Source organism: Entelurus aequoreus, linkage group LG13 (genome assembly GCF_033978785.1).
Source record: "Entelurus aequoreus isolate RoL-2023_Sb linkage group LG13, RoL_Eaeq_v1.1, whole genome shotgun sequence".
In the NCBI taxonomy this organism is placed as follows: Eukaryota; Metazoa; Chordata; class Actinopteri; order Syngnathiformes; family Syngnathidae; genus Entelurus; species Entelurus aequoreus.
In genome coordinates this window covers 13,273,992-13,292,000 of record NC_084743.1, presented here as the reverse complement: position 1 = coordinate 13,292,000, position 18,009 = coordinate 13,273,992, and the positions used below count along the sequence as shown (strand labels likewise).

Below are 18,009 nucleotides of genomic sequence, written 5' to 3'. Positions count from 1 at the left end.
GTATACAACATTGCATCACTGCTAAATGCATTAAGTTTCCTAAAGTGCAAAATAATAACAGTAAATATGCAAGCTGTAAGACAGGTTGTAACGGACGGCGATTTTATTGTGAAGGCCGGAAGTATGAGCTTGTTTTTTTTTAATCAATTAAAAACTGTTTCAGTCAGATGTTTATGTTGCATGATCTCAATGTAGAGTGGTTCACTTTGAGCACTTAAATGAGCCGCTTGAAGCCAGCAAGTGGGCGCCTTCATCTTTGCCAACATAAGTGGCAATGGCTTTTTTACTGGATTTTTATGCCGTCTTTATTAATTGCAGTAAAACTCACGACAGTTAGTATTACAGCTTTAAATTTAAAGTTATTGTAAAACTCTGCCTGATAACCGCATTTTGATCAACTCAGTTAGTGGCATTGCTCAATTACTGGAGAAGCAGGCTAGCGCTCTAATTGCTAGTTAGCGTAAATGCTAACATGAATACGAGAGAGAGACATTGTCTGTCCTCATTATGAGCAAAATACCTCAATCTTAACTCTTATAAACTCAATGCTGTCTGAGAAACTAAGCTCTTCACTTGTGCACATTGAACTTCAAGGCTGTGCTTTCTTAGAACTGAATCTGTGTGCTTAATGTTTGCCTATTACTAATATAATAAAAAGCAAAAACAATATTCTGTAATTATTGAGAACAAGAAAGTATGGTGTATATTTAATAATTTTTTAATACAACTTTGGAAAAAAAATGTGTGTGTGTGTGTAATACTTTGAGCACATTCAACAATACCAGATAATGATAGCAGTGATTTACATTTTTAATTTTTTTTTCATCGTTACATCCCTATTAACCACAAACAAAAACTGGTCTCGCTACAATATTATTGTCTATTGTCAATAAGCCAGAAGTCTGTCTTTTAAAAAAATTACAATTCTATGTATATGGATGTCAGTGTATATTATTAGTGACTGGAGAAACAACTCCGGAGAATGCAAATAAACTGTCGTGCTACGAGGATATTTTTTGGTATTTGTTAAGGATGTGCATTAATTTACTTGGTCAAGAGTCCCATTAAAAGATATGCAAATGAGCCAACTGAAAAAAAATGCAAAACAAGCCTCATACCAATTCAAACAGACCCACTTGGATGCATTGTCCTTAGTTAATCCACTTAGTGTCTCCCCATTTGGCTATGTTTATCTTACGATTTGAGACAGTCAGTTTATAGCTTAACATTGTATGTATTATTATTTTGTGTGTTTAAGCAGCACTAAGTTACTTTTGAAATTTCATAAAATATTTTCATAACTTTGGGATGATACATGGACTTACAACTAGTTGAATGACACCTCTGTCATGGCCTGAGGGGGTCCGTATTGCTCTCAATGGCACTTAGCAACTTTGGGGAGGGTGGCAGGAACCACATAAAAAACTACAAATGTGCTGACTTGCTTTACGGCATACGTCACTTCCCCTTTCCCAATTTGTTAAAAAGATGGAAGTCAACGCAAATTACTGATATCTCGGCAGAAGCTCCAAAACAATAAAAAAAAAACTAAAAGATTTGTCTGAGGAGACAAAAAAGAACAACAGAAGCTACCCGGATAAAAGGACAATCAAGGATCAACATTAGCCCGGCATTCACTCACTGACGTGAGCTTACATATGTGGGATTTCCGATTGATGCTGCCTTGGTTCTGTTCCTGCTGGACTTGTAAGTAACTTTTGATGCTCATATCAAAATGATAATGCTAATGTTAGCGATCGGAAATTTGCGTGGTAGCGATAAATAGCCACCGGCTTGATAGTTCGCAGTTTCCCACTGACACGACGAGGCACAAAACAAACTCAAAAGTACCGTATGAAGAAAATAATGCGATGACTGCAAACCACAAATATAAAGTTGGAGTAAAATATGTAAGTTTCTACTGTGGAAAGATCAGTCTTACTGAATCATTGTGGTATTATTGTGTCATTTTGACACAATATGCACTAGTCCTCATGGGAAACGTGGATCCTCATTTAGGCAAAAGACTACCGCTTTGGTCCACCGGCTCTGCCAAAATGAACCAAAACTGAACATTCTTCGGTGGTGCTTTAAGAGCGCAGTCATTTCGTTTCAGTTCACCTGGTCTACGCCACCTTTGGTTATGAATGACATAAAACACTTTTCAGAAAAATGCAACGAAAAGAAGCGAGCCGTGAGCACATTTCTTGAAGACAATCTTCTCAATTGTAACAAGGGCATTAGGTTGGCCCAAATTCTGCTTATCAAAGACAATAATCCACCTGATCCCCAAAGACTTCACATTCCTCAGAGTTAAACATCATGTGATAACAGTAGCCAACCTTTAGTATCCATGACCCTTAAAGACAAGCAAACCTGGCTAAACACCATTAGCCTTCGTACCAGTAAGCGAACCCACTTTATGCTACAGTTGCAAGGTGATTATAACTCCTCTTTTTTTTTTAATACATATTACATTTAATACAACAACAAAATGTGGTGATTGGAGAAGAGGGACACTAGAGTGATTGTGACGAGAACAAGCTCTTAATGTAATCAATAAGCTTTTAGTGTTTAGGTTTAATGCACCACACTTCTCATGTCAACAAGTAAATCAGCATCTCTTCTTCCAAAAAGTCACCTACAGGTAGAAGTAGCAAACATTGTTAGGGAAAAAAAATATTTCACTAATTTACTGTTGTATCACTTTGTAGATAGATCAACCTATAATAAGGTAATTTACCTGTATGTTGTTGCCTGCATTACGACACCATCAAACTGTACACACAGCACAAAATTCTGCTGTGTAATGTATACCGCCAGGAGCCAAGTAGGCAGGCTAGGAATAATGTCAAATCAATGAAGTCACTTGATAAAGACAAGCTACGTCACAGCCAGATGAGCCCTGCATTGACAAAAGGCCGACAGATAGTAGTAGCAGCCTGATTACGGTCTGCTGATTACTAAAGTAGGTAAAGGTTAGGGCTGGACTAGTGGTGTAGCGGTACACAAAAATTGCGGTTCGGTACGTACCTCGGTTTAGAGGTCACAGTCCGGTTCATTTTCGGTACAGTAAGAAAACAACAAAATATAAATTTTGGGGTTATTTATTTACCAAATTTGCAAAATCTTCCACCAAAAATATTTTTCTTAGTGGAATATTTGATGTGAAGTAATCGGAACCTTGGATAGGTCAAAAATTCATAATAACATTGATTTTGATTCAATATTATGTTTTGAGCAATGACAGTTTGAAAGAAAAAAAAAATAGCTCTGTTTTATTAGTCAACGTTGCAAATTTTTCTAAATTACATTTAACCTTTAAGCTTTTTTATTTCACTTTTGTTATGTTTTTGTTCATACCAAAGACTATAAGAATGGGACGCACCGCTGCTGCCCACTGCTCCCCTCACCTCCCAGGGGGTGAACAAGGGTGATGGGTCAAATGCAGAGGACAAATTTCACCACACCTAGTGTGTGTGTGACAATCATTGGTACTTTAACTTTATTTTAATAGTATTTTTAGAATGTGCCGTGGGCCTTTAAAACATTAGCTGCGGGCCGCAAATGGCCTCCGGGACACACTTTTGACACCCCTGCTATAGATAATAAAAAATTAAATCTGATAAACCTATGGATAAAAAGCAGAGCCTGGCGACGCATGCGCGTTTATCATAACTCTCTCGCTCTCTCTGTCTCTGCCCCTCCCTCACCAATGCTGCTGCGTGCACAATTTGTTTTGTTTTTAACCCCTTCTTAATCCTGAACGTACATTGAGAATACACGCAACCCTAACTCAAAATGCCGGACATTTGAGGCATTTAAGAAACTCCGCCCTGACAGCTCCGCAAAAGAGGACATGTCCGGTAAAAAGAGGACGTATGGTCAGTCAATCGTAACCCGTTAGCTTCTAGCATGCCGTGTGTTGTGCCTCGGTGTGCATTGTTTACACAACATGCATTATGCTACTTAATAAGTCCGTGTGGAAACTCGTTCGGTACACCTCCGAACCGAACCGGAACCCCCGTACCGAAACGGTTCAATACAAATACACGTACCGTTACACCCCTAGGCTGGACAATTAATAAAATGTTGATTGCAATTGGGAATATGCCACCATTGTTTACCTGTATCTCACCTTTTTTGTAAGGGGCGCCGGAAGTTGGCAGACCCGTCAGCGATCCTGTTCTGTCTCTCTGTAATGTTTGTCTGATCTTGAATGGGATTGTGCTGAAAATTTAAATTTCCCCTTGGGGATTAATAAAGTATTTCTGATTTTGATTCTGATAACTGGCCAATAAAACAGACTGTTAAACGCAAAATAATATCAGTGAAATTTACATAAATATGAATAAAATGCTGTCATTGTGAGAAGAAGGAACATTTGTTTGGTAAAATAATGTGTCCGGGAATGCACATTCATCCCCGAAACACGTCCTAAACTAAACGTTGAGACGGCCACTTGAAACAGCGACTAAACTACGAAGCTAAAGCAGGCAAGTACAATCCATACACAAACAACACACATCTGCATAAAACATAAAAAACAATATTCTCTTACCCATCCTCCTCTCCATCCAGAGTCTTGAGGCCAGCTGAAGCAGTTAAGGCACTGGCAATGGCAGCGTTGCCTTCAGCTTCTTGATTCTGGCCAGTACTTGATCCTGATCCTGGGTCTCCTCCGGAACACTTCGGCAATCCTAATAGAGCTGATGGATACTGGAGGAGGAGTCGCTGAGCATCCTGGAGCTCAGTGGTTGTGAAGGTGGGCAGACTAGCATAAAGGGCACTAGCTTGAGCAGCATGGGCCAGAGCCAGGGCCTGGGCACTGCTTAGGTCATGGGACACACTCTGGGGGACACCTTGTGAGTGCATTCTATTGCTACCAACGTTAAGAACTTGGGCCTGGTGATCAATCGGAGGGTTGGATGGAGGCACACCGGCTGCAGACACCTGGTTCTGAATTGTAGTGGGCAACTGGGCGCAGACACCAAGGTTCTGGATTTGTGTCGGAAGGGACTGTGGTTGCTGTTGCAGGCAATCCAAATGGGAACTGTGGCTAGGAGGCGGTTGACCTGCTACTCCAACATGAAAAGATGTATTGGAGGTGGTGGCCTGAAGAGATGAGGGTTGCTGTGGCTGACTTTGGAGGAGTGTCTGTGACTGCTGCAGGCCTCCCATCACCTGGCATCCTCCATTAGGTTGCCCAGAAGAACTTGGTACACCTTGGTTCAAAAGAGCTTGATGTGGCTGGCTATACTCAGGGGGTCTCATCTGCACTGGCGCTGCACATGGAGGCTGGGTGAGAGGAGCATAGCCAAGCTGGTGCGGTTGAACACTCACTAAGCCCTGTGTGGAGCCTGTGGGCTGATTTGCAACTGCCTGCGCGTAGGTGAGCTGTTGCTGGGGTAGGTGGGGCAAAGGCAGTCCACTGGTGATCGGGTGGCCGGGCATGGGTACAGGCTGGTTATTGTTTGAGGAAGCCATGCTAGCCTTGATATGTGAATGGGTGATGTCTTGAGGGTTCATGTGAGGTTGAGTGTGAGACACACCCATACTTAGCCCACAGGGGATGATTGCTTGGAAACCCTGAGGAGGGGAGGCATAATCCTGTGCATGTTGAGCAACTGAGGGTCCCCCAGCCTCTCCACTGCCAACACTTTCCATATAATGGCTCACTGTACTTAAAGTACTACTCACGGAGCTACTACTTGTGCTTTCTCTCTCTGAGCACCCAACAAAGTTCTCAGAGACAAACTGCCGCATGCCGCCAGAGCCCGCATCAGACGTCGATGAGCAAGTGACAGAGTTCGGGGTGTCTTTGTCATAGAATTCAGTGCATGTCCATCTTCCCTTTTTAAAGGGCTCAGAACTTGAGTCCAACTTCACCACCCTGAAGCGAGAACTGGTGGTAGCAACAGCCGGTGCAGGAGTTGGGGCAGGTTGGGCAGGAATGGCGGGCAACGGTAACAGGGGTACTCATGGACTGCAGCACAGCAGACCCATGTCTAGTCTGAATCCCACTTGAGAGACCTGGCCCTCCAGAGGCACTGGCAACAGTAACAACAGAAGTGTTTGTAGCACTAAAAGTGATGTGCGAGTTGAGATTTTGTTGTAGCTGATTCATGCTATTATTGGCATTTGTCTTTAGGTTTCCCCCGGATGCAGAACCATCTCCGCCACCAGCAGTACTTTTCGCATTGCTGTTAGCACTCGCACTTATTCCCCCCCTCACAGGCACGTTGGCGGAGCTCAACATATTCACATTACTAACACTGCTGGTCTGGGGATTAACTATACTAACTGCAGCGCCTGTAGCAGAGCTAAGCATTGCAGGAGCAGGTCCCAGGCCTACTACGCCCACAGGCTGAGAGACCATATTTGCAGAGATCTCTTGAGAGACCCCGGCATTAGAAGGCATTTTTTGAGTGACAGAGGCAAGGGTGGACGAGGTGCTCACAGGCCCAGAAGACAGCGGGTAGGCCTGGCCATGGTTTTGAGGAGGATGACGATGCACAGTCCCATTTACCATACCTCCCCCATGCGGTGGAGCTTGATTCAGGGAATGGAGGTGCGAAGGCTGGTTTGGAGACAACAGTCCTGGAGTTTCAGCCTCATGGAAATTATTCAGGGTCTCCTCAGAGGAGCTTCTCTCCGCACCGACTACGTCATTGGCTCGGGAAAGAGACACATCCATGATTTCCGAGGATGACAAATCCTCCGTGTGGGACTCATCCAGGTCATCATAGCTCTCTGTGTCTTCTGCAATACTGTTGTTGGTACTCACAGATATTTGTGCGGAGGTCACGCTTGTAATCTGGAAGCCGCTCTTCTTTTTCATCTGAGCCCCAGCGGACTGCGTGGCCTGGGAATGCAGATTCAGGCTGTGGGAAGGAGGGTGGTGAGGTCCCGGGGAGGACGAACCAGCAGGAGTTTGGCACTGGATCAACAGGGAGGTCTGGTATTCTTCTGCAGCCGAGCCGTGGCTGTTGGCGACCGCCGGTGTTGACAGCGTGGAGCCGCTCCCGCCGCCGGTGTTGCTGCCCCTCCTGTGGAAGACCATCTTTCGAACACCGCCAGAGTCTCCGGTGGGGTCCGGATGATGCATTGCAAGAATATCCGGGGGGGTAGTCGGTCTCTGGCAGTATGTGACAAAGTTGACGCCGCCGTTTTGGCAAAAACGCAGCCCAAAAAGCACTATTTGAATATTTTTAAATGGTCCCTGGGAACTATCAAGAAGAGTTCAAAGTTGCATGTATAACCGACGGCCACTCATGCACGATTAAAGGCTAAGCGTGGCAAGAAAGCTGGTGGCCGCTTTACGTGTAGCTGGCGAGCTAGCGTCAGCTGGTAGCAGTTGCAATGTGCCGGCGTGTCCACTTTTTGTGGTTTTTATGGCTAGCAAACAAACATTTCGTAGACTACAACAAACACACGCGTGGACGCCGAGTAAAGTGCCACGCCGAGGAGCTAATGTCGGGGTGTTGCTGCTAGCCCGAGAAGAAGTAAGGTAGGCTAGCTAGCTCGGAGTATCCATCACAAGCTACACCGAGACGTTTTTAGCTTTCAATCCTCCAAACAATGAAGAAGCGAGCCACCTTTCATCCGTGGCGGCCGTGACGTACGTCCCCAATTCGGTCACTAAGCGGTGGCGTAAGAAGGTTTAATCCGTCCCATTTGAGTTCCACGATGTTGTCCTTGGTTTTGCTGTATCACCGGTCTGCTCCGACAGTAGCCGCGCTCAGTGTGGAGCCTCCTGCGCCGCAGCTGTGTGAGTGTGTGTGGGTGTGTGCGTGTGCTGGGACCCGGCTGGAGGCTGGAAGGGAGGGAGGGAGGGGAGGAGTGCTCGGCAATATGGCGCCCGCGCATGGTCTCTGCTACCAGACATAAAGCAGTCTGGCAGAGTCCGACGTCAGGATTGGCGGAAGTTGCCGAAACATGCCGAGCGCGAGTCGCTTCGCTCGTCAGCCCCCATTCGTCATGCATATCTTTTTTTAAATTATTATTATTTTTACTTAATTGTTAGCTATTTATTTACGATTTCCAATGCATAAAAAAAATCCAAGCATGTATGTCATTGTCTTACATAAGGATTATAAATGATAAACAGCACATCTCTTTACAATGTTTGCGTATTTTGCAGTATGACCATACCTGCCAACCTTGAGACCTCAGAATTTCAGTGAATTACAGCTATATATATATATATATATATATATATATATATATATATATATATATATATATATATATATATATATATATATATATATATATATATATATATATATATATATATATATACTGAAATTCAAGTATTTCTTATATATATAAAATAAATATATAATTTATATATATATATATATATATATATATATATATATATATATATATATATATATATATATATATATAATATTATTTTGCCAATAAAATAAATACTTGAATTTCAGTGAATTACAGCTATATATATATATATATATATATATATATATATATATATATATATATATATATATATATATATATATATATATAAATAAATAAATAAATATATATATATATATATATATATATATATATATATAATATTATTTTGCCAATAAAATAAATACTTGAATTTCAGTGAATTACAGCTATATATATATATATATATATATATATATATATATATATATATATATATATATATATATATATATATATATATATATATATATATATATATATATATATATATATAGCTGTAATTCACTGAAATTATATATATATATATATATATATATATATATATATATATATATATATATATATATATATATATATATATATATATATATAGCTGTAATTCACTGAAATTCAAGTATTTATTTTATATATATAAAAAATACTTGAATTTCAGTATATATATATATATATATATATATATATATATATATATATATATATATATATATATATATATATATATATATATATATATATATATATATATATATATATATATATATATATGTATATATATATATATATATGTGTGTGGGAAAAAATCTACAGGCCTGTTTCATGAGGGTTTCCTCAATCATCAGGGGATTTTAATGGAAGCATTCACATACCATGGTTTATATAGGGCACAGAGCGGGTGGGTACAGGCAGGCGTGGGGGCGTGGTGATTGGCTCATGTGTTACCTAGGAGGTGTTTCCTTCTGTGACAGCATGCTGATACAATTTCGCTGCGCTTGTTGAGGGATGACAAGTCTGGACTGTATTTAATAAACAGTTTCTCCTTTAAGCATAGGTTGCATCTTTTATTACCACTGTTGTAAGGTGTGCTGGATGCAAGAATTTGCCATGTTATTGAGTATTCAACATTATTGTCTTTGAGATTCCAAATGTGTTTACTGAGTTCTGTAATGTTCCGCAAGCTTTTGCTTCTGAAAGAGGCTTTGTGATTGTTCCATCTGGTTTTGAATGCTCCCTCAGTTAATCCTACATATGTGTCGGATGTGTTAATGTCCTTGCGTGTTACCTTTGCTTGGTAAACGACTGATGATTGTAAGCACCCCCCGTTGAGAGGGCAATCAGGTTTCTTGCGGCAGTTACAGCCTTTGTCGGTTTTGGAGTCGTTCTGCCTGGTGGTGGACGGCTCCTTTTCAATTGCTCAATATTATTGAGCAATTGAGCAATCAATTTTCAATTGATCGACAAACACTTCCCCAAAGGCAACACCCTAAGAAAAGTATTCAACAAGAACAACATTAAATTGAGCTACAGCTGCATGAACAACATACGACAAATCATTTCAAACCACAGTAAAGCAATTGAACAGGAGCCGTCCATATTATATTATATTATTTTGCCAATATATTTCTTTTATTGGCAAAATAATATAATTATATATATATATTATATTACTTATTTTATATATATATGTATATATATATATATATATATATATATATATATATATATATATAATATTTTTTTGCCAATAAAAGAAATACTTGAATTTCAGTGAATTACAGCTATATATATATATATATATATATATATATATATATATATATATATATATATATATATATATATATATATATATATATATATATATATATATATATGTATAAAAGAAGGAGGATAGGGATGATGTTCGTTAAGAAATTATTGATGTCGATGTCATTAGCGAATCCTCTTATCGAACTGATTCCTTATCGAATCTCTTATGGAATCCAGATAGGTTGTCGTGTGTGCACTGAGTTCCAAAAGCTATAGATGTTATGTGACTGGGCCGGAAAAGCCGGCGGATATGGAGGAAAAGCGGACGCGACTGAGGACAGCATGCGGCCATTAAAGGGTGAAGGTTTCAGGTGAGAGAGGACGCTAAAGGCACGCCCCCAATATTGTTGTCTTGGTGGAAATCGGGAGAAATTTGTAACAATGGTTGCCCCGGGAGATTTTCGGGAGGGGCACTGAAATTCGGGACTCGGGGGAATCGGGAGGCTTGGCAAGTATGGTTTATTTACGATTTCCAATGCATAAAAAAAAGCCAAGCATGTGTGTTCTTGTCTTACATAAGTATTATAAATGATAAACAGCACATCTCGTTACAATGTTTGCGTATTTCTAGTATGACTGACCTAATAATGTGGTCAGAGTGCAGAAGCGTTACTACAGTGACGTAGGATCTACGGAAATCGCCGGAGATATTCGGAGCTGTCAACAGAACTGTTGACCGATTGAAGGCACCAAATACTGCACATCAAATATTCCACTTTGAAATAGATTTTGGAAGAAATTACCAATATAAGTCCAAGACTAGATCTGACAAATGTAAGTCAAAGACTACATCTGACCAATATAAGTCAAAGACTACATCTGACCAATATAAGTCCAATATTATATCTGACCAATATAAGTCTCAGACTAGATGTGACCAATATAAGTCTAAGACTAGATCTGACCAATCTAAGTCCAAGACTACATCTGACTAATATAAGTTTAAGATTAGATCTGACCAATCTAAGTGCAAGACTACATCTGATCAATATACATCTAAGACTAGATCTGACCACTCCAAGTCTAAGACTAGAGCTGACCGATCTAAGTCCAAGACTAGATTTGACCAATTTAAGTCTAAGACTAGATCTGACCAATCTAGGTCTAAGACTAGATCTGACCAATCTAAGTCCAAGACTAGATCTGACCAATCTAAGTCAAATACTACATCTGACCAATATAAATCCAAGATTATATCTGACCAATACAAGGCTAAGACTAGCTCTGACCAATCTAAATCCAAGACTACATCTGACCAATATAAGTCTAAGACTACATGTGACCAATATAAGTCTAAGACTAGATCTGACCAATCTAAGTCCAAGACTACATCTGACTAATATAAGTTTAAGATTAGATCTGACCAATCTAAGTCCAAGACTACATCTGACTAATATAAGTTTAAGATTAGATCTGAACAATCTAAGTGCAAGACTACATCTGATCAATATACGTCTAAGACTAGATCTGACCACTCCAAGTCTAAGACTAGAGCTGACCGATCTAAGTCCAAGACTAGATCTGACCAATTTAAGTCTAAGACTAGATCTGACCAATCTAGGTCTAAGACTAGATCTGACCAATCTAAGTCCAAGACTAGATCTGACCAATCTAAGTCAAATACTACATCTGACCAATATAAATCCAAGATTATATCTGACCAATCTAAGGCTAAGACTAGCTCTGACCAATCTAAATCCAAGACTACATCTGACCAATATAAGTCTAAGACTACATGTGACCAATATAAGTCTAAGACTAGATCTGACCAATCTAAGTCCAATACTACATCTGACCAATATAATTTTAAGACTAGATCATACCATTCTAGGTCTAAGACTAGATCTGGCCAATATAAGTCAAAGACTACATCTGACCAATATAAGTTTAAGATTAGATCTGACCAATCTAAGTGCAAGACTACATCTGATCAATATATGTCTAAGACTAGATCTGATCACTCCAAGTCTAAGAATAGATCTGACTTATCTAAGTCCAAGACTAGATCTGACCAATTTAAGTCTAAGACTTGATCTGACCAATCTAGGTCTAAGACTAGATCTGACCAATCTAAGTCCAAGACTATATCTGACCAATCTAACTCTAAGACTAGATCTTACCAATCTAAGTCTAAGACTAGATCTGACCAATCTAAGTCCAAGACTAGATCTGACCAATCTAAGTCTAAGACTAGATCTGTCCAATCTAAGTCCAAGACTAGAAGTCTACGACTAGATCTGACCAATCTAACTCTAAGACTTGATCTGACCAATCTAAGTCTAAGACTAGATCTGACCAATCTAAGTCCAAGACTAGATCTAACCAATATAAGTCTAAGACGATATGTGACCAATCTAAGTCTATGAGCATGAACTGATGAATTACTCGGATGGAAGGCGAGTAGTAATTCATAAATTGTTATTTACAGATGAAATGGACCAAAAGGACTCGCCTGACCCTCATGAGTTCATCATTTACTGAGAGGACCACTTTCTGACTGTTGGACACTGCGGACAAATCGGGTACACTTTGTTTCTAAATCATATTGTTTTGTATATTATTGCTTTTGTATTTCCTGTACTTACACTTTAGTAAACAATATGACTTAATATTGTCTGTTTATTTACTGGTATCAGTGTAGAAATATACTGTATACCTGAACTGTGAAAGACACAAACCACACACTTCTACAAATACCTTTAGTTCCTGAATGTTCCAGGAACTTAAAGTTCCTGAACTTTTGGTGGGAAGAGGCTTCTTATATGATTATTGTTAATTCCGACAAAATCGAAATGTCTAAGGAATGTCCATGAGATTTTATACACATGATAATCATGAAACCATGATTATTACTCAGACCATACCGTACAGTCAAAGTCTAAAATCTGCTCAGGTTGTAGTCCATCATTATGATCCAGGCACTTTCAGATATGGGATTGCATGAGATGAGTACAGACTGAGCATAAGTACTGGTCTTTGAAGAGATTGAGAAAAACTTAACTTTGGATCATTTTCAACTAAATCCTTTCCGTGGGTTGTGTACATGGTCGTCAAAACAGTTTCTGTAACAAACTGATGCAGAGCTTTGCTGGATCCTTCTGCAGACACCATGTCCGTCACACTGGATTATTCTGAACGCGGGTACTCTCTGGGACCTTTCACCCTCGTGTTTGTGGGTAGAGGACAGAGGTAGACATTCCGGCCTGAAAAAGTTCCCACTCTAGGTCAATGAACTCTGTCCATCTAACACCTGACCATGTGTTATTTTCCTCTAGTCCCTTTATTCTATTCCAGAGGTGTCCAAACTTTTTTGACTTGGGGGCCACATTGGGCTAAAAAGATTGTCCTGGGCCGAAATCCGACAGCATGTAATGTAAATATACGCATATAAATACAAAAAAAAAAAATATATATATATATATACAAAACCCAAAACCAGTAAAGTTGTCACGTTGTGTAAATGGTAAATAAAAACAGAATACAATGATTTGCGAATCCTTTTCAACTTATATTCAATTGAATAGACTGCAAAGACAAGATATTTAAAGGCCTACTGAAATGATTTTTTTTTATTTAAACGGGAATAGCAGATCCATTCTATGTGTCATACTTGATCATTTCGCGATATTGCCATATTTTTGCTGAAAGGATTTAGTAGAGAAAATCGACGATAAAGTTCGCAACTTTTGCTCGCTGATAAAAAAAAAAAGCCTTGCCTGTAGCGGAAGTAGCGTGACGTCACAGGAGCTAGTATTCCTCACAATTCCCCGTTGTTTACAATGGAGCGAGAGAGATTCGGACCGAGAAAGTGACGATTACCCAATTTATTTGAGCGAGGATGAAAGATTCGTAGATGAGGAACGTTACAGTGAAGGACTGGAGAGGCAGTGATGGACGTATCTTTTTTCGCTCTGACCGTAACTTAGGTACAAGCTGGCTCATTGGATTCCACACTCTCCTTTTTCTATTGTGGATCACGGATTTGTATTTTAAACCACCTCGGATACTATATCCTCTTGAAAATGAGAGTCGAGAACGCGAAATGGACATTTAAAGTGACTTTTATGTCCACGACAATACATCGGTGACACACTTAGCTACTGAGCTAACGTGATAGCATCGTTCTCAAATGAAGATAGAAACAAAAGAAATAAATCCCTGACTGGAAGGATAGACAGAATATCAACAATACTATTAAACCATGTACATGTAACTACACGGTTAAAAATTCTCAGCCTGGTAAGGCTTAACAATGCTGTTGCTAACGACGCTAAGGCTAATTTAGCAACTTAGCAACCGGACCTCACAGAACTATGATAAAAACATTAGCGCTCCACCTACGCCAGCCAGCCCTCATCTTCCCATCAACAGCCGTGCTCACCTGCATTCCAGCGATCGACGGCGCGACGAAGGACTTCATCAGTGGGTTTGGCGGCAAGCATCAGCTAGGCGTAGTAAGTAGTCCTTGTTGTGTTGCTGTAAGTATTGTACTTAGCCGCTAATACACCGATCGATCCCACCTACAACGTTCTTCTTTGCAGCCTCCATTGTTCATTAAACAAATTGCAAAAGATTCACCAACACAGATGTCCAGAATACTGTGGAATTTTGTCGAAGAAAACAAGAGGTTTCTGTATCGGGTTCGATGGGGTACAACCACCTCCGTGGATTTTGTGACGTCACGCGAATAAATCATATCCAAAGGAGTTTTTCAACCGGAAGTGTGGCGGGAATTTTAAAATGGCACTTTATAAGTTAACCCGGCCGTATTGGCATGTGTTTCAATGTTAAGATTTCATCATTGATATATAAACTATCAGACTGCGTGGTCGCTAGTAGTGGCTTTCAGTAGGCCTTTAATGTTCACACTGAGAAACTACTTTTTTTTTTTGCAAATAATCATTAACTTAGAATTTAATGGCAGCAACACCTTGCAAAAAAGTTGTCACAGGGGCATTTTTACCACTGTGTTACATGGCCTTTCCTTTTAACAACACTCAGTAAAGGTTTGGGAACTGAGGAGACACATTTTTGAAGCTTTTCAGGTGGAATTCTTTCCCATTCTTGCTTGATGTACAGCTTAAGTTGTTCAACAGTCCGGGGGTCTCCGTTGTGCTATTTCAGGCTTTATAATGCACCACACATTTTCAATGGGAGACAGGTCTGAACTACAGGCAGGCCAGTCTAGTACCCGCACTCTTTTACTATGAAGCCACGCTGTTGTAACACGTGGCTTGGCATTGTCTTGCTGAAATAAGCAGGGGCGTCCATGATAATGTTGCTTGGATGGCAACATATGTTGCTCCAAAAGCTGTATGTACCTTTCAGCATTAATGGTGCCTTCACAGATGTGTAAGTTACCCACGTCTTGGCCACTAATAGACAATTATAATATATATATAATATAATATATAATATATATATAATACACCCCCATACCATCATAATTGCTGGTTTTTGAACATTGCCCCTCTAACAGTCCGGGTGGTTCTTTTCCTCTTTGATCCGGAGGACACGACGTCCACAGTTTCCAAAAACAATTTGGAAATGTGGACTCGTCAGACCACAGAACTCTTTTACAATTTGCATCAGTCCATCTTAGATGAGCTCGGGCCCAGCGAAGCCGGCAGGGTTTCTGGGTGTTGTTGATAAATGGCTTTGGCTTTGCATAGTAGAGTTTTAACTTGCACTTACAGATGTAGCGACCAACTGTAGTTACTGACAGTGGTTTTCTGAAGTGTTCCTGAGCCCATGTGGTGATATCCTTTACACACTGATGTCGCTTTTTGATGCAGTACCACCCGAGGGATCCAAGGTCACGGGCATTCAATGTTGATTTTCGGCCTTGCTGCTTACGTGCAGTGATTTCTCCAGAGTCTCTGAACGTTTTGATGATATTACGGACCGTACATGGTGAAATACCTAAATTCCTTGAAATAGCTCGGTGAGAAATGTTGTTCTTAAACAATTTGCTCACGCATTTGTTGACAAAGTGGTGACCCTCGCCCCGTCTTTGTTTGTGAATGACTGAGCATTTCATGGAAGCTGCTTTTATACCCAATCATGGCACCCACCTGTTCCCAATTAGCCTGTTCACCTGTGGGATATTCCAAATAAGTGTTTGATGAGCATTGCTCAACTTTCTCAGTCTTTTTTGCCACTTGTGCCAGCTTTTTTGAAACATGTTGCAGGCAATAAATTCCAAATGAGCTAATATTTGCAAAAAATAACAAAGTTTTCCAGTTCGAATGTTAAATATCTTGTCTTTGCAGTCTATTCAATTGTATATAAGTTGAAAAGGATTTGCAAATCATTGTATTTTTATTTACCATTTACACAACGTGACAACTTCACTGCTTTTGGGTTTTGTACATAAGGATTGTGAGTAATAGGCAAAATTCCAAATAACAGCAGTTACCTTTTAAATTAATTTTTTTTTGCATGATCAGACAAGCATGATTATTTATTATTAATATTATGTTTATTTAATTTTTTACAAATGTGAACAAAATGCAATTTTTTTTTTATTTCTCTTAAGTTTAGATATCAATATTTTTTTATCAAGTCTACCTTTTTTTGTCAATCCTAAAAACTCCAATAAAAATTAAGTCCAACATAAAAAGTAAAAGTATTCTTAAAAAATCAGCAATGTAGTGAAGCCGCATATTTGAACCTGACCAATCTAAGTCCAAGACAAGATCTGTCCAATATAAGTCTAAGACTAGATCTGACCAATCCAAGTCTAAGATTAGATCTTACCAATCTAAGTCCAAAAGTAGATCCGACCAATTTAAGTTTTAAGACTAGATCTGACCAATATAGGTCTAAGACTAGATCTGACCAATATAGGTCTAAGACTAGATCTGACCAATCTAAATCAAAGACTACATCTGACCAATCTAAGTCTAAGACTACATCTGACCAATATACTGTAACTCTAAGACTAGATCTGAACAATATAAGTCCAATATTAGATCTGACCAATCTGAGTCCAAGACTACATCTGACTAATCTAAGTCCAAGACTAGATCTGACCAATATAAGTCTAAGACTTGATCTGACCAATCTAAGTCTAAGGATACATCTGACCAATCTAGGTCTAAGACTTCATCTGACCAATCTAAGTCAACGACTACATCTGAACAATATAAGTGTAAGACTAGATCTTACCAATATAAGTCCAAGACTAGATCTGATTAATATAAGTATAAAACCCTATCTAACCAATCCAAGTCTAAGACCAGATCTTACCAATCTAAGTCCAAGAGTAGATCCGACCAATTTAAGTCTAAGACTAGATCTGACCAATATAGGTCTAAGACTAGATCTGACCAATCTAAATCAAAGACTACATCTGACCAATCTAAGTCTCAAACGAGATTTTACCAATCCAAGTCAAAGACTACATCTGACCAATATAACTCTATGACTAGATCTGACCAATATGAGTCTAATATTAGATCTGACCAATCTAAGTCCAAGACTACATCTGACCCATCTAAGTCCAAGACTAGATCTGACCAATATAAATCTAAGACTTGATTTGACAAATCTAAATCCAAGACTTAATCTGACTAATCTAAATCCAAGACTAGATCTGACCATGAATTGATTAACGTGGACTCCGACTTAAACAAGTTGAAAAACGTATTCGGGTGTTACCATTTAGTGGTCAATTGTACGGAATATGTACTGTACTGTGCAATCTACTAATAAAAGTTTCAATCAATCAATCAATCAAACCAATATAAGTCTAAGACTTGATCTGACCAATCTAAGTCCAAGACTAGATCTGACCAATGTAAGTCTAAGACTAGATCTGAACAATAAGTCCAAGACTAGATTTTAGGATTTTAAAAATTATTTTAGTCATTCTGAGAACGAGGGCTCTGAACATGTTCCGTCCTTCTGGCGACAGCATTCTTCACAAAACGAGGATTCATGCGAGTCAAA

At 39.3% G+C, this 18,009-nt stretch overlaps 1 pseudogene; it reads right to left on the bottom strand.

The window, feature by feature from the left end:
• Positions 1 to 4,557: 4,557 nt before the first annotated feature.
• On the bottom strand, positions 4,558 to 7,823 carry LOC133663701 (TSC22 domain family protein 1-like; annotated as a pseudogene).
• Positions 7,824 to 18,009: the final 10,186 nt, after the last annotated feature.